Here is a 21793-nt window from a genome sequence, read left to right on the forward strand (position 1 = left end):
TTCCCAACAGCTACTGGCAGTAATTTTTGTCCTTGTTGGCCCGCTGAGCACTGTGCCACCATCGCAACTGTGTCTGCATCCAATCCTGGCCACCAGACATAATTTCTGGCCAACCTCTTTATTTTGGAAACCCATGGATGGCCCTAGTGGAGTTCAGCTTGTATCTGGCTGTGACTTTTACTCGGGACAATCACTCTTGCTTCTCATAATAATATGACACTTTCTATTGTGATCTGGTCTCGGGTTCAAAAAGATTTCAATTCTGGCTGTGCCAGCCCTTTGGTTTCCCCCATCACCACCAGCTGTTTCAATTTTGCCAGGACCAAATCTTTCTGCATTCAAAGTCTGACATCGTCAGCTGTGACTGGAAGTGTGTCCAGAAAATTCAAAAGCATTATGGACTCTTCCAATGGTAGTACTACTGGTAGTGCATCTGTCAGCAGGATATGGCTCAGTGCATCCACTTTTGCTACTTTGCCACCTAGACAGTGCTCCAACTGGTAATTATACACACTTAGTATGAGAGCCCAATGCTGAATTCAACCTGAATCTGTGGGCAGCACCGCCCTGTCCTCTTTAAGTAGGCCTAGCAAGGGTTCGCTGTCCATTATTATTACAAATTTACATCCGAAAAGATATTGGTGGAACACCCTGATTCCAAATACGACAACCAAACCTTCTTTCTCTATCTGGAAGTATTTGCGCTCTGCATTAACCAAGATCCTGGATGCTTTCACTATTGGGAGTTTGTCTCCATTGACCCACCTATGAGCTATGACCCCAATGCCATACTCAGTGGCATCACGTCAATACAGATTTTGATTCGGGTTATAGTGTGTCAACATCATAGAGGATGATAGCTGTTTCACTTCCCTGAAAGCTTTAGCTTGGCTTTGTCACCTTTTCAAGCTGACCCTTTTAAAGTGTTGATGCAAAGGTGACAGGTTATGGCTGAACTATCTGCAATGATTCATCAGCCAAAGCAAAGAACTATGCTCAGATATGGACAAGGGAACCGAGCACCTTTTATCGCTCTCACTTTATCTTGCAATAGGTGTAATCCAGTCTTGCTGACTCTGTAGTCCAAGTAGGTCACTTGGGGTACCTGGAACATACATTTTTCCCTTCTAAGGCGTCTGCCTGTCTGGGAGAATCATCTAAGGACTACGTCCAAGTTCTGTAAATGCTTCTTATTAATCTTCCCTTTTATCTTTATAATTGAGATAAGTGGCAACCTGGGGTAGACCTTGTGAAATATTCTCCATTGTCTGCTGAAAAATGGCACAGGTTGAGGATACCACAAATATCAGTCTCGTGTATTGGTACAATCCCTTGTGGATATTAATTGTAGCATATTTCTGGGAATCCTCATCCAATCGCAAGTTCACATATGGCTTATGTCCAGCTTCATGATGGACAGCCTCCCTGCCAGCTTTGTGTATAAAACTTCTATGTAAGGGACTGTGTATTTTTCCAGCTGCGAGAAGCAGTTTACAAAATCCATACAAAGGTAAACGACCCAACAGGCTTCACAATAGTTACAACCAGTGCTGCCCATCCTGCAAACTGGACTAGTTTCCAGCCTTCTGCCTGATGTCTCTACTTTTGCTGGTAAGGCAAATGGCACTGGGTGGGCCTTGCAGAACTGTGAAATTGCTTCCTGGGCAACATACAAGGTGGCTTTGGGTCCTTTGAAAGTTCCCAGACCTTCCTGAATAACTTCTAAGTAATTAATTAGGACTTCACTCAGGCAGCCATTTTCTAATTGAAAAAAGTGCAGCCATTCTAGGTGAATCTCAATCAATTTTGCCTCATCAAGCTTGGCCATGAGCCTTTTACTACAGTCAGTGGAAACTGAATCAGCTGCTTCTCAGAAGAGACCCTTAATCTGTACAGGCTCTCAGTCTAGACAAAGTCTTGCACAAATGTAAGGGCTGGATCCAAAGCAAAGTTTGTTAAAGACTGGTTCTGCCATCACTGATACAGCTGTGCTGGTAGAAACCTCCATCAGAACTCAGTGACCATTTAAGACATGCTGATTTTGATTGGTTTTGATTTGGATATTGCTAAGCAACGTAACTGTTCTAAACCAGATGTAGGTAGGCTTTCCAGTGTGTGTATTCTCCTGGCTACCAGCTTAAGATTTCTCTTATTCATTGAAGTCAAGCGGGACTCTTTTGCTACCTCAAGTCCATATACTGGCAGTAATTACAATGGCCTGCCAACCTGGATCCTGAAGAAAATGGCTGTGTTTTGGGGTTTTGCAGTGGGCTGACCTCTGTTCATGACATGTCCTGAGTGAAGCTATATCAAGTGATGCTCCCCAAGCACAGTCGGACTGCTGAGCATGTCCACTTCAATTGGAATATCCTTCAACTCATATGTACCACTTGCCACATTTTCAAATCATGAAGCAGTTTGTATTGCCTGTTCGAAATTTAGTTGGGCTTCAGCTAGTAGGCGCTTTAGCTTCATTACAGCATTAATCCTACATAACAAACGGTCTCTCAGTATCTCATTAACAGTTAAACCAAAGTCAGATGCCTCTGCCAATTGTCTTAAATCCCGATCCGGTTCTCTTGGCTCGGGAATTGCCTAGTAAAACCAGTAACATCTCAAAACTAGAGGCGGCTTGGGGTCGTACTTCTGTCAACTCTTAAAGGTTTTAGTACATGGTACCTCTGGGAAAGCTAGGCTCCCTAATATCCAAATAAGCTGCAGGTCCACAAGTTGTCAGGAGAATTGCTCGTTGCTTTTCATCTGTCCCAATCTCATTTTCCTGGGGAAAAAAACATTCTTTCCACATACTGGCAGGATCGAATGAGTCAAGCTTCCCAAATAACAGCTTGATGCCAGAAATGTTTATCCCTAACTCAAAGATGACCGTTACGAGTGAATTTCTTCAGTAGCATGTTTCTCTGTCATCACCACTGAATTAGTTCCATCGAGGCCGGGTATCCCATCACCAAACCAACCTTTATTTACACATGGAGAACCCTTGTTATTGATCCAGCTTCCTGAGAGCCAGTTCTCAGAGTGAACAAAACCTCTGACACTCCTGTTTATATCTGTCAGCCACGGCTCCCTGACTAGATTAACATCCTCAATCAGGGAACTTCTATTCTATGAGGTTCACCAGGTTAAGCTCATTACAATCACTACAGACAGAACAGTGGCATTAACTTAGGCACTAGATCCAGACAACAGCTGAGTCTAACATGCAAATTATTCCTCACTGAAGCTGTGGATTTCATGCCATCTTCATATCGAGGATACCATCCATCAAACTGTTCGTACCACCATTGTGCAAAATAGGATAAATGCAGAAAAATCTGAAAACTGGGCTTCCAACAGGACTGAATGTCATCAGCAGTAGCTATATTCTGCTACACTTTGAGGCAGTAACAAGCAAGATAGGTAAAGGGGAAGGATTGGATGTAATATACTTGGATTTTCAGAAGATGTTTGATAAAGTAGACCACTTTTAGACTACTTAATAAGATAAAAGCCTATGGTGCTTATATGGTAGCATATAAGCATGAATGAAAGGCTGACTGACAATGAAAATGAAGGGCTTTTGCCCGAAACGTCGATTTCCCTGCTCCTCGGATGCTGCCTGAACTGCTGTGCTTTTCCAACACCACTCTTATCTAGAATCTGTTGGCCTTTATTTCAAAGAAGATGGAATAGAAAAGGAGAGAGGCTATGCTCAAACTATAAAAAGCACTATCAGGTCACAGATGGAATAGGTTGGGCCTGCACTTACTGGAAGTTAGAAAAATGAGAGGTAACATTATCGAAAGAAACAATGTTCTTACTAGACTTAACGGGGTAGTTGTGGAGATGAGGCTTCCCATTGTTGGAGATTCAAGGACCAGAGGATATAATTTCACAATAAATGGTTGCACATTTAAGGCAGAGATGATGAGGAATTTTCTCTCAAAGGATAGTGAATCTGGAATTATTTATCACAAAGGGATTAACATGCTAAAGACAAGCACCAAGTGTAACTAAAAATACAATTTCAAACTGGTGAGGCTACAACACAGGAGTACATACATGTTAAATATAGACAGAACTAAGAGACATGAATCCGAACCTCTGCATCCAGTTGTGAATGGCAGTAGTCAATTAAACAACCAAGAGGAAGACGATGCGCCCCATCTGAAATCAAGGCTGAGCCTATTAAGTTAGTGCAAAAATGCTGAGTGAATGACCAAATTTGGTTTCTTCAAGGGCCTTTGCATTATAAATGCCAACCATCAGTCGAATTGATCTACTCCATGTATGTCAGGAAATGGCTGTAAGCACTGAACAGAAAAGACAACAGACCCAGACATTATCCTGGTTGAAGGCTTGTGTTCCAGAACTAGCTGTACATAAGAGTGTATGAACTAGTAGTAGGAGTAGGCAATTCAGACTCTTGAGCTTGCTCTGCCATTTAATATATTCATGGCTGATCTCATCTTCTATTTTGATTTATTTCCACAAATGCTGCCAGACCTGCTGAGTTTTTCCAGCAGTTTCTGGTTTGTTTCATTTTGGCCTCATTTCCACATTCCTTCCACAACTGTTAACCCATTACTATTTAGAAATCTATTTCCTCATAAAATGTATACAGTGCACTGGAATCCACTGTTATCGGGACAGTGAATTCCTCCACATCTCTGCTTTATATTTGCTAACCCTTCTCCTAAAACTGTGACCTTTCATTCTAGATTTCTCAAGGGGCAACACCAACTTGATGCTTACTTTGTCAATCTCTTCAGCATCTTACATACTTGAATTAGATCTCCTCTTGTCCCTCTGAATTGTAGTGAGTGTAGGTCTAAACTACTCAATCTCTCTTCATTAGACAAGCCTTTCATCTCTGGAATTAATCTAATATATCTCATTAGATTGTTCCAGGTCTGCTACAACATTGGCATCTATTAGCTAAGTGTAATACCATGTCCACAAAAAAAATCAGGAGAAATGCAACCTAAACAATTACCTTGCATCAATAGCTTATTCTCAGCTATTAGCAAAATGATGGTATCATCAGCAGTGTAACTATTTTGCAATACTGATGCTCAGCTCGGGTTCTGCCAGAACCACTCAGCTTCAGAGTTCAATTCAGGTTCAGATAAACTTGGATACAATAACGACTCACATCCTGAGTTCAGCCAAAGTGTGACATTAACACAGGCTTGACATCAAAGAGCTGAGGAAAACTGAATTTAAGGGAATCAGACTCTCTACCAGCTGAAATTGTGATTATCGCAAAGGAAGACAGTTGTGCTTTTGAAGGCCAATCTCACTCCTAGGTATTGATGTGGAGTTCCTCATGACAGATTCCTAAGTTCAACCATCTTTAGCTGCTTTATTAATCACCTATCCTCCATTAGAAGTGAGGATGTTTGTACAGCGTTCAGTTCTATTTGAAACTCCAGAGAAAAGGGATAAGTAACATGCATGCCACAATTCAATAGCAATACCATCTTGGATGGTGGAAAGGCTTCAAATGCCAGGGGATGAGTTACCCACTGCAGAATTCCCAGACTCCAAGCTACTCTTGTAGCTCGTGTGTTTAGGTGGTTGGTCAATGATGGCTTCCAGGATGTTAATATTAGAGGAAATTGAACATAGTACTACTATTGAATGTGAAGGTAGTGTGTCAAAGTTTGGGGATGACACTAAGATGAGTGGTAGCGCAAAGTGTGCAGAGGACTCTAGAAGTTGCAAAGGGATATAGATAATTTAAATGAGTGGGCAAAGGTCTGGCAGATGGTGGACAATGTTGATAAATGTGAAGTCATCCATTTTGATAGGAATAACAAGTAAAAAAGACTATTATTCGAATGGTAAAAATTGCAGCATGCTGCATGGTGGAGGGATCTAGGTGTCCTTGTGCATTAACTGCAGAAGGCTGTTTTGAAGGTGCAACAAGTAATTAAGAAGGCAAATGGAATTTTGTCCTTCACTGCTACAGAGACTGAGTTTAAAAGCAGGGAGGTTATGGTACAATTGAATAGGGTGCTGGTGAAGCCGCATCTGGAGTACTGTGTGCAATTTTGGTTGTATGGCAATGGGGTGCGTGCAGAGAAGATTCACTAGGTTGATTCTGGAGTTGAGAGGGTTGGCTTATGATGGCAGACTGAGTTGACTGGGATTATATTCACTGGAATTTAGAAGAATGAGAGGGGATTTTATAGAAACATCTAAAATTATGAAGTGAACAGATAACATAGAAGCAGGGAGCATGTTTCCACTGGCACGTTAAACAAGAATAAGTGGGAATAGCCTCAAAATTAGGGGTAGCAGACCTAGGACTGAATTAAGGAGGAACTTCTTCACCCAAAGGATTGTGAATCTGTGGAATTCCCTGCCCAGTGAAGTCATTGAGGCTGCCTCAGTAAATGTTTTTAAAGCTAAGATAGATAATCTTTCGAACAGTAAAGGAATTAAAGGTTATGGTGAGAGAATGAGTAAGTGGAGCTGAGGTCATGAAAAGATCAGCCATTATCTTATTGAATGGAGGATCAGACTCAAAGGGCCAGGTGGCCTACTGTTGCTCATAGTTCTTATGTTAAGGAAAAAGCCAAAGGTGCTATGGAAGACATACCAGCATGGAACACATTGCATGAATGAATAAATGAGAAAAAAGTTAAATAGCCACTTGATTGAATCAAACTACTACAAATAAAGACTACAGCAAGTTGAGAAGAAGTCCCATCGCTTTTTGCTCAGCACAACTTTGGATAGAATATAAATACTACATCTTCCACCAACATTTACGTTCTGAAAATGTGAAAAGATGACTTTTATAGATATTTTCTCATCAACCACTTCAGAGAGTCATAGAGTTGTACAGCGCAGAAACAGACCCTAAACTAATTGAGTCCCATATGCCAGCATTTGGCCCATATGCCTCTAAACTGTTCCTATTCATGTACCCATCCAGATGCCTTTCAAATGTTGCAATTGAATGAGCCTCCACTATTGTCTCTGGCTGCACCACTTTCTGCGTGAAAAAGTTGCCCCTTAGGTCCCTTTTAAACTTTTCCCTTTCACCTTAAACCTATGCCCTCTAGTTTTGGACTCCCCTACCCTGGGAAAAAAGACCTAGGCTTTTCATCCTAACCATGCCCCTTATGATTTTATAAACCTCTATTAGGTCAACCCTCAGCTTCTGATATTCAAGAGGAAGTATCCTTAGCCTATTCAGCCTCTACTTATAGTTTAAACCCTCCAAACCTGGCAACATCCTTGATGATCTTTCCTGCACCCTCTCAAGTTTAACAACATCCTTCTTATAGCAGTGAGACCAGAACTGAATACAGTATTCCAAAAGTGGCCTAACTAATGTCCTGTACAGCTGCAACATGACATCCCAACTCCTACACTCAATGTACTGACCAATAAAGATAAGCATACCAAATGCCTTCTTCACTACTCTGTCTACCTGAAACTTCACCTTCAAGGAACTTTGAATCTGTACTCTAAAGACACTTTGTTCAGCAACATTCCTCAGAACACTACCATTAATTATATAAGCTGTCTCCTGATATGCCTTACCAAAATGTAACATCTCCTTCTAAATTAAACTCCACCTGCTATTCCTCAGCTCTTGGCCCATCTGATCAAGGTCCTGTTGCACTCTGAGACAACCTTCTTCACTGTTTGCTAAACCAACAGATTTGCTGTTGTCTGCAAACTAACCATTCCTCCTATATTCACATCAAAATGACTTACATAAATTACAAAAAGCAGTGGACCCAGCATCAATCCTTGCAGCACACTGCTGGTCACAGGACTCCAGTCCAAAAAACAATCACCCTCCACCTCCTACCTTAAACCCAATTTTGTATCCAACATTATTCAGCCTCATCTTGGTCAGGTGGGAATAAATCAGAACTTTCTAAGCCATACGTAAGAGCACTACCACTGCGCCTTCCAGCAAACCTTCTAAGCAACCTGGTTCTCCTGGCTCAGAGATAGGGACACTACACTTAAGTCACAACATTCCCCACTATTTTTAATAAACTTGTTCAGACACATCTCTGGAGCAGGTGAGACTTGAACCCAGGACTTCTGGTCCAGAGGCAGGAACACTTTTCCAACTCCTACTCTTATAAGCCAGGGTGATCAATTTTTTAGACCTACAGCAACATTTTTATTCAACCCTTTGAAGCTTACTGGGATTCACACCAGTGGGAATTCTTCATTAAGGATTCATCTCAAATGGGTTTTGACTTAGATGATGATCTTTTAATAATCTAAGCATATAATCTCAGGCTTTCCACTAACTTCATAATGCCCTCCTTCATCATCTCTAGAATTACCCAAATCTAATCCAGCCACTTATGTAATGTTTCCCCTCTCACTGTGGAAATATCTTCATTTAAAGACTGTTGCCAGAAGCATAAATGAGATCAGGAATTTCGTATGTGGAAAATTGCAAGTACACAATTCATAGCCAATTCAACAGTAAGTACACACCTTATATTTATTTTCAAAACAACTACAATTCTAGTTTACATTCTAAGTAATTAGGTTCCAGTAAAAATTTGAGGAAGATAGACTTCAAAAAGCTGCAGCATTTATGCTTGATTTGAGTATAGGAATTGGGAAGCCATGTTGAAGTTGTACAGGACATTGGTGAGGTCTCTCTGGAATAGTGTGTCCAGTTATGGTCACCCAGTTATAAGAAGGAGATGATAATGCTGGAGAGAGTTCAGAAGAGATTTACCAGGATGTTGCTGGGTATTGAAGGTTTGAGCTATAAAGGAAGGCTGGATAGGCTGGTAATTTTTTCACTGGAGTGTAGGAGGTTGAGAAGCGACCTTATATAATTTTTACAATAATGAGGGGTATAGATAGAGTTAATGGTAGTTGACTTTTCCCTAGGATGGGAGATTTCAAGTCTACAGGGCACATTTTTAAGGTGAGTGGAGAGATTTATAAAAGACGTGAGGGGCAAATCTTTTACATAAAGGGTGGTTCGCGTGTGGAATGAACTTCCTGAGGAAGTGGTTGGTGTGGATACAATTACAACATTGAAAAGATATTTAGGTAAGTACACAAATAGAAATGGTTTGGAGGGATATGGGCCAAGAGCAGGCAAGTAGGACTAGTTTAATCTGGGATTATGTTCCCCGTGGACTGGTTGAACTGAAGGGTCTATTTCTATGCTCGATGACTCTAGGACACATGCATGTATCCAATCTTGCTGACTTCCTACTCTATGCATAACCATAATAAGGTGTTTAATCTTCCAGACCAATATTATATGCCTTTGTACATATAATAGTACCTCAAATTACAAGAAACATTCTGTGTAATTTCAGTGAAGTTGTGAACATGGTAAAATAAAACAAAACAAAATCAGTTAGGCTTGATAAGATATTTGGAAAAGTACTCAAAAAAATCACAGCAATTCAATATCAAAGAAAGCCACAGTAATTCAATTAATTGGCAAGGATGTTTTTAAGCTGGATTTTCATGAGCTACTCTTCACTCAAAGTAACAACAGAAAGCTGTAAAAGCCCATCATATAAAAAGGGACTTGTGTTTGAAGTAAGCTTTACTGATTTGCCCAGCTGTGCTTTTCTCAACCCCTTTTCATTCAATAAACTACACTAAGATTAGATTGTTGGGAAGATAATATTCTTATTACTTGCACAAATGGACAACAGAAAATATCACTAATAATATACATGTTTATGTTTAATACATAAGTCTGAAATCTAATTAAACACCCTGAAAGATTTGGCATAAACCAGCAAGTAAGTACAAACTTGGGGTCTGTTAATTTTTTGCTACAGGTACTCAACTGATTTTCTGTGCAATGGTGGAATATAACTTAGCGCTTGAAAGATTGTCAGCTGAAGGTCCCAGAAACATATTGTTCTTCTCAAAAAAGAAAGAAGCTTGCCTTTCTTCCTCATCTCTATTGAAGGCACAGACTGAAGTAGAGATCCAGTTCTATGGGCACTGATCATCTTTATATATCTTTCCAAAATAGCAATTATTTACATAGGAACAGGAGTCAGTGATTTGGTCCTTTCAGTTTATTCTGCAATTTGATACGATAATGATTGAGCATTCGACTCCAAACGCTGTTCCCACTTTCTCCCCATACCTTTTGATAATTTTAGCCCTAAGAACTATATCTAACTCATTCTTGAAAACATCAATTTTTTGGCCTCATCATTTTCTGTGGCAGAGAATTCCACAGGCTCACCACTTTCTGGGTGAAGAAGTTTCTCCTCATCTCAGTCCTAAATGGTCTATCCCATATCCCTAAACTGTGACATCTAGTTCTAGACTCCCTGTTCATCAGGAATATCCTTCCTGCATTTATCCTGTCTAGTACTGTTAGAATTCTATTGCTTTATTTGAGATCCCCCATTCTTCTAAACTCTATTGAGTATGGTCCTAAGTGATCCAGTCTCTGTTCATGTTAGTTGCAATTCCCATGAATCGATCTGGTAAACCTTCATTGCGCTCCCTCTGTTCTTGAAAAATTCCTGTATGTTCGTCAAGTATGATTTTTTTTCATAAATTTATGCTGACACTGACCAATCCTGTCTGTATCTTCCAAGTACCCTACTATTAAAACTTTCATAATGGACTCTAATATTTTTCTCATGACCAGTGTCAGGCTAATCAGTTTATAATTCCCTGTTTTCTGTCCACCTCACTTTTTAAGGACATGCAGGGCTACAACAACAACAACTTGCACATGTCGCAAAATGCTGTTCAGAAGCGTTTTAAAGCAAATTTTGATGTAGAGGCACGAAAAGAGACATTTGGGCAGATAACCAACAGCTTGGCCAGAGAGAAAAGTTTTAAGGAGTGTCTTCAAGAAAGGGTTTTTATTTCATTTGAATTTAACAAATAAATACAGTGAAGTATAATATGTTGCCACCCTCCGACACCATTTTCAGTTACAAAATATATTAGGATAGAAGTGAAAACTTCCTCCTTTCTTGTGCTCTGCTTGACATTGCACAGGGTGACCGGTGGGAGGACGAGGTGGTGGTTACTTCACAGGGGTCTCTGTGCCCACTGACGCACCAACATCACAGTCCATTCCATAAGTCTCATTTAGGGATCACCACTGCTGCCACTGCTCCCCTACTGGGCCTACAACACTGCTGATGCAATCACTGCGCCCATCAATTTTCCAAGAATACTGATTTGGGCCTACCACATTGCCTGACCAGTACCGACCAGCCATTGCCACCATCTTAAAAACTGGTGCTGCCACCACTGCCTCAAGTCCTACCTTGAGCACAGTGAAGTTTCCACTCTCTGGCACCATCTCTTGCCACAGGGCCAACATTGAGGGAATTCATGAGCAGATACAGCTAAAGACATGTCCATCTACAATTAAGCAATTAAAATTGGGAAGGTCAAGATGCCAGAATTAGAGGCATCTTGGATGGTTGTGGGGCAGGAGGGGATTATCGGCGAAGGGATAGGCAAGGCCACAGAGGGATGATCAGAAAACATGAGTGAACAGGATTCAGTGTAAATGAACAGGACTTGGTGTTAATAACAACATGAACAGTATGTATTCCATGATCTCAAATGTATGGCGGTAGAAGGGAGGCAACCTGAAATGCACAGGAATAGTCAAGTTTAGAAGTAAAGAGATGGATGAGGGGTTCAAATAGAGTTGGGCAATATTACAGAAGTGGAAGTAGATGACTTTAATAATAACCTGTGTATGTGGTTGGAAGCTTACCTCTGTGTCAAATAATAATACCAAAGTTGTCAACAGTCTGGGTTACCCACTGATGCAGAACAGATGGCGTCAATGGTTAGAAAATGGGCTTTTTTAAAATTATTAATTCACAGGATGAGTACATCACCGGTTAGGCCAGTATTTATTGCCCATTCTTAATTGTCCTCTGTGCAATTAAGAGTCAATCACACTGATATAGGTCTACAGTTACAGACCAGGTAAGAACATCATTTTTCTTCCTGAAAGGACATTAGTGAACTAGATGGGTTTTTTTTACAACAATTGACAATAGATTCTTGATCTTAATTAGACTCTTAATTCCAGATTTTTACTACATTCAAATTCACCACCACATATCGGAGATTGTAAACAAAGAGTCGGACTTATTTCTTTAGAGGAGAACGTTGCTCATCCAGTATTGGACATCGGACAAGTAGGCAGATAACTTTGAAATAATGTGAAGGCATCAGGAGAGCTGGTAGTGAAGTAGACAGGCAGGAGGCTGCAAGAACACAGTAAGTCAGGCAGCATCAGGAGGTAGAGAAGTCAACATTTCAGGTGAGGTAGCACTCTCATTAGCATTAATGTAAAAACTTACATTGCAACTTTTGAAGCTGTCCCCAAGAATAGAAGGCTAAGTTAGAACCTTACAGAACATAAGAGGTATCAATGCACAAGTGGAAAGAGAAGCAATGCAGGGTATTCTCTGTTTACAATTAAATACATAAAAATGCAAATAGATAAGTACGTTCTTACCTAACTGGACAATAGTGGAAAGTTATGGGTGAAGGATGATGTAGTCAACCTTTCAAAGGCAGCTATTGGCTGATTTAAAAGAATGAGAAAGATAGTTTACCTTTATTACTGTCACAGGGTGCGTGTGATATTAAGGCTCAGTTTGAACTTGTTTTTAATTACCTTCACTCAAAAGGTAAAGTTGCCATAGTTCCAGAGGACTATAAGATCGCACTTTCATTAGAGAGAGAGAGAAAACTGGAGATAAGTTTAACCCTGAGAGTCACCGTGCTTTAGGCATGGGTTGAGGTTGAGAAGGTTGGACCTTCAATCGTGTCATCAGTGAGTGTGGAAAGTGCTGTTGCATCATTCTGAATCTACAACACAGACAAAAGTTTCTTGGTGCCTTGAGTCTGTATTGGTCAAAACATCTAATGTTTCAACACTTCACCCATAGCCTTGTACGTCTTTTTAAAAGCACAATGCAATCCCTACTTCTTAAATGCTACAAGGGTTCTGCCTCTCCAATCCTACAAGCAGAGATTCCCACCAGCCACTGAGCAAATATGCTTTCCTCACATCACCTTGAAAGTTCTTGCCCTTTACCTTCAATCTATGCCCCTGGTAACTGATCCCTCCACAAGGGGAAAAATTTCTTCTTGTCTGCCCTGTCTATGTCGTTCATAATTTTATGCATCTCAATCATAATACTCCACTCCCCACACCACCTCCCCCACCCCCGACCAATGACCAACCCCAGGCTCCTCTGCTCTAAGGAAAACAATCTCAGTATACCAAATCTCTCTTCATAACTAAAACTTTCTGTACCGGGCAATATCCCAGTAAATCTACTCTGCACCCTCTCCAGTGCAATCACATCCCTTCTATAATGTTAATTCCAGAACTGTACATGGTACTGTATTTGTGGTCTAACCAACTTTTTATATAGTTGCAGCATAACCTCAATGCAGTTAAACATATGCCTTAGCTAAGAAAGGCAAGAATCCCATTTGCCTTCTTAACCACTTTATCTAATTGTCCTGCTAACTTAAGGGACTAGTGAACATACACACCAAGGTCCCACTGATCCTAAGTGCTTTCCAAGGTCATCATGCATGCCCGAGCGCATCACCTCACATTTATCCAAATTTAATTTTATTTGCCACTGATCAGCCCATTTATGTCTGCCAGTAATCTGAAGTGATCCTCCTCACTATTTACCACCCCACCATTTTGCTTATCCTCTGTAAACTTACTGATCAACCCTCGTACATTCAAATCTACATCATTCACATATATCATAACCAGCAAGAGCCCCAACACTGATCACTGTTGAAATGCAATGGACACTGGCTTTCAGTTACAAAAACACTTCATGGCCAACACCATCTGCTCCCTGCCTTCCACTCACCCAGTTCTGGATTCAATTAGCCAAATTTACTTGGATCCCAGAAGCACTTACCTTTCAGTCTCCCATGCGGGAGCTTATCTAAAGCCTTGCTGAAGTCCAAGTTGATTAGATCAAATGCAGTACCTTCATCCACACATTTGGTCACTTCTTTAAATATATCACAGTCCTTGTCCCTGATTTCTATACACATCACTATCACTAATGAACCCTGACACAAAGTATTCATTCAGAACTGTACTTATGTCCTCTAGCTTCACTCAAATTTCCACTGTCATGCTTATCAGGTCCTCCTCTTTCCTTAGTTACCCTTTTATCCTTAGTGTACATGTAAAATAACTTAGAATTTTCCTTTATTTTGTCTGCCATTATTCTTTCATGCCTTTATCTTGCTGTCTTAATTTTCTTTTCAAGTTTCCCCTTGCATTCTCTGCAATCCTCTAAGGTTTGTGCTCAGTATTTGTCAAAAGCCTTCATTTTTCTTTTTATCCAATCCTGTATACACCTTGATATCAAGGGTTCACCCTTTGTCATTGTTGGAACATGTTGGCCCTACACTTTCCCTACTTCCTTCTTGAATGCACCCCACTGCTCTGTCACAAATTTACCTAAATGTTATCTGGCTACAGTCCACTCTGGCCAAAACATACCTGATCTTAATTAAACCAACCTTTCCCAGTTTAGAAATTTGATTTTAGTCCAACATTAGTCCTTTTCCATAACAATCTTGAATCTGAGTTATGATAGTTATCTGCAAAATGTTATCCCTATTTATAGAGGAGCCATTTGCCTCAATCCATTACCTAAATTTAACTCCAGGACTCCCTCTCTCTGTGGGGACATCTAAATACTGGCTTAAAAAAGATGTCCTAGATAAATATTAAAAAACTCTGCTCCCTCTAAATCTTTCACACTATGAATCCCCCAGCTAACGCTGGAATAGTTGAAATCCTCTACTATGACTACCTTATTACATTTACACTTTGCTGATATTTGCATACTTCTTGCTCTTGATAGCTACTCTTCCTATTTCGCTTGGACCGTTAGGGAGCTATGGTATACTTCCAGCACGTGATTACTCCTCTGGTTTTTTTAAGTGATATCCATTTGAGAAACCTTCTAAAATGTCATCTCTCTTTACCACTGTAAATTTAATCTCTAATCAATATTGTGACACTCTTTCCTCTTTTACTGCTGATTTTACTGCTCCTCGGATGCTGCCTGAACTGCTGTGCTTTTCCAGCACCATTCTAATCTGGACTCATCTTTCCTCTTTTACCTCATTCCCCATCTTGCCTGAAGGCTCCACATACTGAAATATTGCCCAAGGAGAAAGTGAGGACTGCAGATGCTGGAGTTCAGAGTCGAGAGTGTGGGGTTGGAAAAGCACAGTGGGTCAGGCAACATCCGGGGAGCAGGAGAATCAATGTTTCGGGCAAGAGCCCTTCATCAGGAATAAGGCACATCAGGAATATTGCCCTGCCAATCTTGTCCTTCTTTCAGGATCCTGTTTCAGTGATAGTAATTATCTCGCACCCCCATGTTCTAATGATGTTCTCAACTCATTTGCCTTGTTCATCAGACTTCCTACATTGAAAGAAGTACCACTTCATAATGCCAAACTCCCTTGTGCCTTAACTGGCCTATAATTTTAATGCATTCTCGACTCCTTTGCTGTCTCTTCAAATTTTGCTGCGCATCATCCCTGCTGGACCTTCTTTCAGGACACCAAACCCTTCTGCCAAATTAGTTTGAAACTTCCCCAAAAGCCAGGATGCTGGTCCCATCCCAGTTCAGGTGCAACCCATCTGCCTTGTTCAGGTTCCATTGCCCCCAAAGCCCTCCCTCTAGTATTCCTTCTCCAACCAGTTTTTGTTCATGGGAATAGGGCAGGATTGGCTGGCCAGCATTGTAGCCCATTTTTAATTGCCCTTGAAAAGATGATGGCAAGCTGATATTCTTAAACTGCTTCAGTCCATTTTGGTGTTAGTGGTTGCACAATGCCATTAAGGAGGAGTTTCAGGATTTAACCCAGCCATAATGAAGGAATGGTGATATATTTCCGAGCCAGGGTGAGATTGGCTTGGCAGGGGATTTTGCAGGTGGTGGCATTTCCAAGTATCTACTGCCTTGTCCTTTTTAATGGCAACAGTCATGGGTTTGGAAGATGCCTTGGTGAATTTTTGCAATACACCTTGTAATTGGTACATATTGCTGATACTGTGTGTTGTAGTGGAAGGAGTGATGCGGCACTAGTCAAGTGGGAGCTTTGCCCTGGATGATACCATGCTTCTTCAGAGCTGTCAGAGCTACATTCATCCAGGCAATTGAGGAGTATTCCATTACACTCTTGACTTGTGTAGATGGTGGACATGCTTGGAGGATTCAAGAGCTGAGTTACTTGCTGCAGAACCCAGGCCTCTGACCTGTTCTTGTAGCCACAGATTTTTTATGGCAGGCTCACTTCAGTTTCTGGTCAGTGGTAAATTCCAGGATGTTGATTGTGAAGGGATTCAGTGATGGTAATGTACTTGAGTGTCAAGGGGCAATGGTTGGATTCTCTCTTGTTACAGATGGTCATAGCCTGATATTTGTGTGGCATAGATGTTACTTGCCACTTATCAGTCCAAATGTATATATTATCCAGGTCCTGCTGCATGTGGGCTTGGCCTACATTAGTGTCTCAAATGGTGCTAAACATTGTGCAATTACCAAAATCTCCAGTTCTGACTTTATGATAGAGAGAAGGTCATTAATGAAGCAAGTGAAGATAGCTGGACTAGATCTACATTTGGGAACTCCTGCAGAAACGCCCTTCAGCTGAGTTGACTGATCTCACAAAGTCACAGCCACCCTCATTTGTGTCAGACAGGAGTCTAATCAGTGGAGTTTTGTTAGATTTCCTAATGCCACAATCAGTCAAATGTGATCTTGATGCCAAGGGCAGTCACTCTCATATCACCTCAAAAATTCAGTTCCTTTAAACCAAAGCTGTAATGAAGTCAGCAGCTGAATGGCCCTGGCAGAAACCAAACTAAGCATCAGTGATCAGGCTATTGCTGAGCAAGTGTTTGATTGCACTGTTAATGACACCTTCCATCACTTTACAGACGATCAAGAGTAGATTCATGGAGCAGTAACTGGCCAATTGGCTATGTCCTGCTCTTGTGTACAGGGCACACCTGTGCAACTTTCCACATTTTCAGGTAGATGTTAGTGTTGTAGCTGTATTGGAACACCTTGATTAGAGGAACAGCAAACTCTGGAGTATTTTTATTCAGTACTACTCTTGGAATGCTGTCAAATATGCCTATCTGATGCCTTCAGCCATTTCTTGATATTACATGGAGTGAATCAAACTGGCTAAAGACTGGCATCTGTGACATTGGGGACCTTTGGAAGAGGCCAAGATGAATCACTTGGTACTTCTAGCCTTGATTTTTGTCCTGATGTGCGAGGCTCCCAGATTAAGAATCAGGCTATCTGTGCAGCCTCCTCCTCCAGTGAGTTGTTTAATTGCCCACCACCATTCATGACTGAGTTAGACAGGAAAAGCTTCAATATAATAAAAGAATGAACTTCAAATGTGAATTGCTTAGCCCTATCACTTGCTACCTAAGCCATTTGGTAAATAAGTGGTTTGCAGCCTCACCGTGTTGACTCCTCATTTTTAGGTGTGCCTGATGTTGCAATTGGCATGTCCTCCTTTATTGAACTTAATAGTTATATTATGTGTTTTTAACGCTTCTCTGAGCATTTAGTATATAGTTTCACAGTATGATAAGCACTTTTTGTAGCAGCCATTTTAACTACAGAATTCTATAAAAGGGAAGAAATTAGGAAGCAGACAATTGTAATTATGAAGTAGCAGCAATACACTTTTAAATGGTGAGGGTGAAATAAACAGAATGCCAAATTACTATGTTTATGAATATTATGCCTTGCAAAATTGACGTCTCTAGTTTCTCTGATAAGTACAATAGAATATTCTTCCTCTAAATTTATGCAGTTACTTTGACACTTCTGATGAAAAACAGATTTTAACACATCCTGATTTTGAGGTTTATAATTTCAATAAATTTTAAATGGTCTTTGGCACTATAAACAGTTGGTTGATAAATGTATTTTTACACATGCTAGAAGACAGTAAAGTTGTGAAAGAGACCTAATCCACAAAGTCACTTTGTGGCCAGACATGGCAAAATTAAGACCATAAGACATAGGAGCAGAAATTAGGCCATTCAGCATATCAAGTCTGCTCCACCATTCAATCATGGCTGATAAGTTTCTCAAGAGAAAGTGAGGACTTCCTGATGAAGGGCTTATGCCCAAAACGTTGACTCTCCTGCATTCCTGATGAAGGGCTGTTGCCCGAAACATCAATTTGCCTGCTTCTCAGACGCTGCCTGACCTGGTGTGCTGTACCAGCACCATACTCAATAACCTGGCCACCACAGCCTTCTGTGGCAGTGAATGCCATACATTCAACACTCTCTGGCTAAAGAAGTTCCTCCTTATCTCCATTCTAAAAGGTCTTCCCCTTACTCTAAGGTTGTGCCCTCAGGTCCCAGTCTCTCCTACCAATGGAAACATCTTCCCAACATCCACTCTGTCCAGACCATTCAGTATTCTGAATGTTTCAATTAGATGCCCTCCCTTCCCCCCCTCCCCCCCCCCCCTCCCCCCCCCCCCTCCCCCCCCCCCCCCCCCCCCCCCCCCCCCCCGTGGTCTGACCAGAGCCTCAGAAACATATCACTGCTTTCATATTCACGTCCTCTCAAAATAAATGCCAACATTGCATTTGCCTTCCCAATTACTGACTCAACCTACAAATTTACCGAGAGAATCCTGGATTAGAATTCCTAAGTCTCTTTGCACTTCAGATTTTTGAATTTTCTCCCCATTTATAAAATAGTCCACGATTGTATTATTCTTACCAAGTGCATGACCTCACACTTTCCCACATTGTTATTCCATTTGCCACTTCTTTGCCCACTCTCTTAATCTATCCAAATCCTTCTGCAGCCTCCCTGCCTCCTCAATGCTTCCTGTTCCTCTATTTATCTTTGTATCATTTGTGAACTTAGCTAGAATGCCCTCAATTCGTTCATCTAGATCGTTAATGTATAAAGTGAAAAGTTGTGGTCCAAACACGGAGCCTTGCAGAACACCATGTGTCACTGTTTGCCATCCTGAAAAAGACCCTTATATCCCCATTCTCTGCTTTCTGCCATGCAGCCAATCTTCTATCCAGGCTAGCATCTTGCCTATAACACCACAGGCCCTTATCTTGCTCAGCAGCCTCCTACGTGGAACCTTGAAGTCCAGGTAGATAACATCCATTAGCCCTCCTTTGTCTAACCTGTGTGTTATGTCCTCAAAGAATTCTAATAGACTTGTCAGGTATGACCTCCCCTTGTTGAAACCATGCTGACTTTGCCCTATTTTACCAAATCATGACATTTAATGAAGGATAATTAAGATGGAAGTATGACACAACAATTCACATTGGTAAATGTTGACAGAAAATAGAGAGCAGGTATTAAGCGTCATAGATAAGAAGTATCCAACTCATGCAAAACATTTAATAACATAACTTACACAGCCTAAGTATCCAACTTATGCAAAACATTTAATAACATAACTTACACAGCCTAAGAGAAAGAAAGCAGTAATTTAATACTACAAGGTAGTACATATATGAGATAAAATATGTTGAACTGGAGGACTGAAGTTTCAATACAATGTAATACACAAGAATAATTACAAAATGAAACATTTGGGTGCTCATTCTACAGCATGTGATAAAGCCAAAGCCATTCTTGCCACAGTTTAAGCAAGGTCGGTGGCTAAGAATTTAATCATTTTTTGCAAGTTAAATCTGATTTATTTAGTATTTACTGTTTCATGCCTTTTCTAGGTTACTGGTTGGTAAATTTTAAATGTCATGTTGGAAATGAAACTGACAAATTTACAACTAAAAATAGATTCCAATGACAACCGAACCACCTTCTCTGCCGCAATCCTTTGGCAATGACAGTGATAGAAATATAGATTTCAGATAAATGCACATCTGAATTCAACATGATTTACAAATTTTGACATACACGTATATACACATTTCTCTACAACTAGTTGCCTGATTTTGACCACTTTTTTCCAGTACATAAATAGGTTGATTATATTTTGCTTAACAGCAGAAAACAGATAGAATAAATTGCAAAAGCTGTTGTGTTTACTTCGAAGAACAACATTGTCCAATTTATAGGAGCAAATTACTGCAGATGCTGGAATCTGTACCTAAAACAAAAATGCTGGCAATCACAGTGGATCAGACAGCTTCCACAGAGGAAAGTACGCTGATGTTTCAAGTCTAGATGACTTGTCACCAGAGCTGATGGAAGAGGCAGCATTTATGCAATGGGGGGTGGGAGAGGAGGTGTTGCTGTGTTGGGGATGGGGAGGATGGAGAGCTGGGGGAGAAAGGATGTTGATAGTTCTGATTAATTAATTGGAATGTGAGAAAGGCAGAACATCTTCAAATTGTGAACCCACTCCCGTTTCTTCCCTTTCCTTTCGCTTTATTTGTTACATTCTCTGTTACCATGTCCTGTCTCCCTTCTCCCTACCCCAGTCAGACTGTCTGTTCTTTCCAGTCTGGCAGTTAGACACACCGTTGTTCTGCTATTCTCACATTCCAATGACTTAATCTGAACTACTAACATCCTTTCTCCCTCAGCACTCCAACCTTGCTACCCTCCTAAACCTATCAGCGTTCCGGAGAGACCACTCCCTCGTCAGGTCCACACCCCCCACCAACCCAACCTCCACTCCCAGCACCTACCCCTGCAACCGCAAGAAATGCGAAACTTGTGCCCACTTGTGGGCGGCACGGTGGCACAGTGGTTAGCACTGCTGCCTCACAGCGCCTGAAACCCGGGTTCAATTCCCGCCTCAGGCGACTGACTGTGTGGAGTTTGCACGTTCTCCCCGTGTCTGCGTGGGTTTCCTCCGGGTGCTCCGGTTTCCTCCCACAGTCCAAAGATGTGCAGGTCAGGTGAATTGGCCATGCTAAATTGCCCATAGTGTTAGGTAAGGGGTAAATGTAGATGTAGGGGTATGGGTGGGTTACGCTTCGGCGGGGCGGTGTGGACTTGTTGGGCCGAAGGGCCTGTTTCCACACTGTAAGTAATCTAATCTAATCTAATCTAATCTAACCTCCCCCCTCACCTCCTTCCAAGGCCCCAATGGATCCTTCCATATCCGTCGCAAATTCACCTGCACCTCCACACACATCATTTACTGTATCCACTGCACCCGATGTGGTCTGCTCTACATTGGGGAGACAGGCCGCCTACTTGTGGAACGTTTAAGGGAACACCTCTGGGACCAACCAACCCAACTGCCCCGTGGCTGAACACTTTAACTCCCCTCCTACTCCACCAAGGACATGCAGGTCCTTGGCCTCCTCCATTGCCAGACCCTGACCACACGACGCCTGGAGGAAGAGCACCTCATCTTTCGCCTAGGAATCCTCCAACCACAGGGGATGAATTTAGATTTCTCCAGCTTCCTCATTTCCCCTCCTCCCATCTTATCTCAGTCCTAATCCCCGGATTCAGCAACACCTTCTTGACCTGCAATCTTCTTCCTGACCTCCCCGCTCCCACCTCTCTAGCCTATCACCCTCGCCTCCTTCCACCTATCGTATTCCCAGCGCCCCGCCCCCAAACTCCCCCCCCTCCCCTTACCTTTTATCTCAGCCCACTCGGCACACCAGCCTATTCCTGAAGAAGGGCTTATGCCTGAAACGTCGATTCTCCTGCTCCTCGGATGCTGCCTGGCCTGCTGTGTTTTTCCAGCACATTTTTCAACCCCCCCAAACTCTCTACTATTGCATAAATGCTGCCTTCTTC

At 41.5% G+C, this 21793-nt stretch overlaps 1 protein-coding gene across 3 annotated transcripts in view; it reads right to left on the reverse strand.

Annotated features, from left to right (window-relative positions):
- Window positions 1–21793, reverse strand: part of map2k5 (mitogen-activated protein kinase kinase 5) — a 385015-nt gene that overhangs the window by 119165 nt on the left and 244057 nt on the right. The gene's annotated exons all lie outside the window — the stretch shown is intronic.

Source organism: Chiloscyllium punctatum, chromosome 48, assembly GCF_047496795.1.
Source record: "Chiloscyllium punctatum isolate Juve2018m chromosome 48, sChiPun1.3, whole genome shotgun sequence".
NCBI classification, from domain to species: Eukaryota; Metazoa; Chordata; class Chondrichthyes; order Orectolobiformes; family Hemiscylliidae; genus Chiloscyllium; species Chiloscyllium punctatum.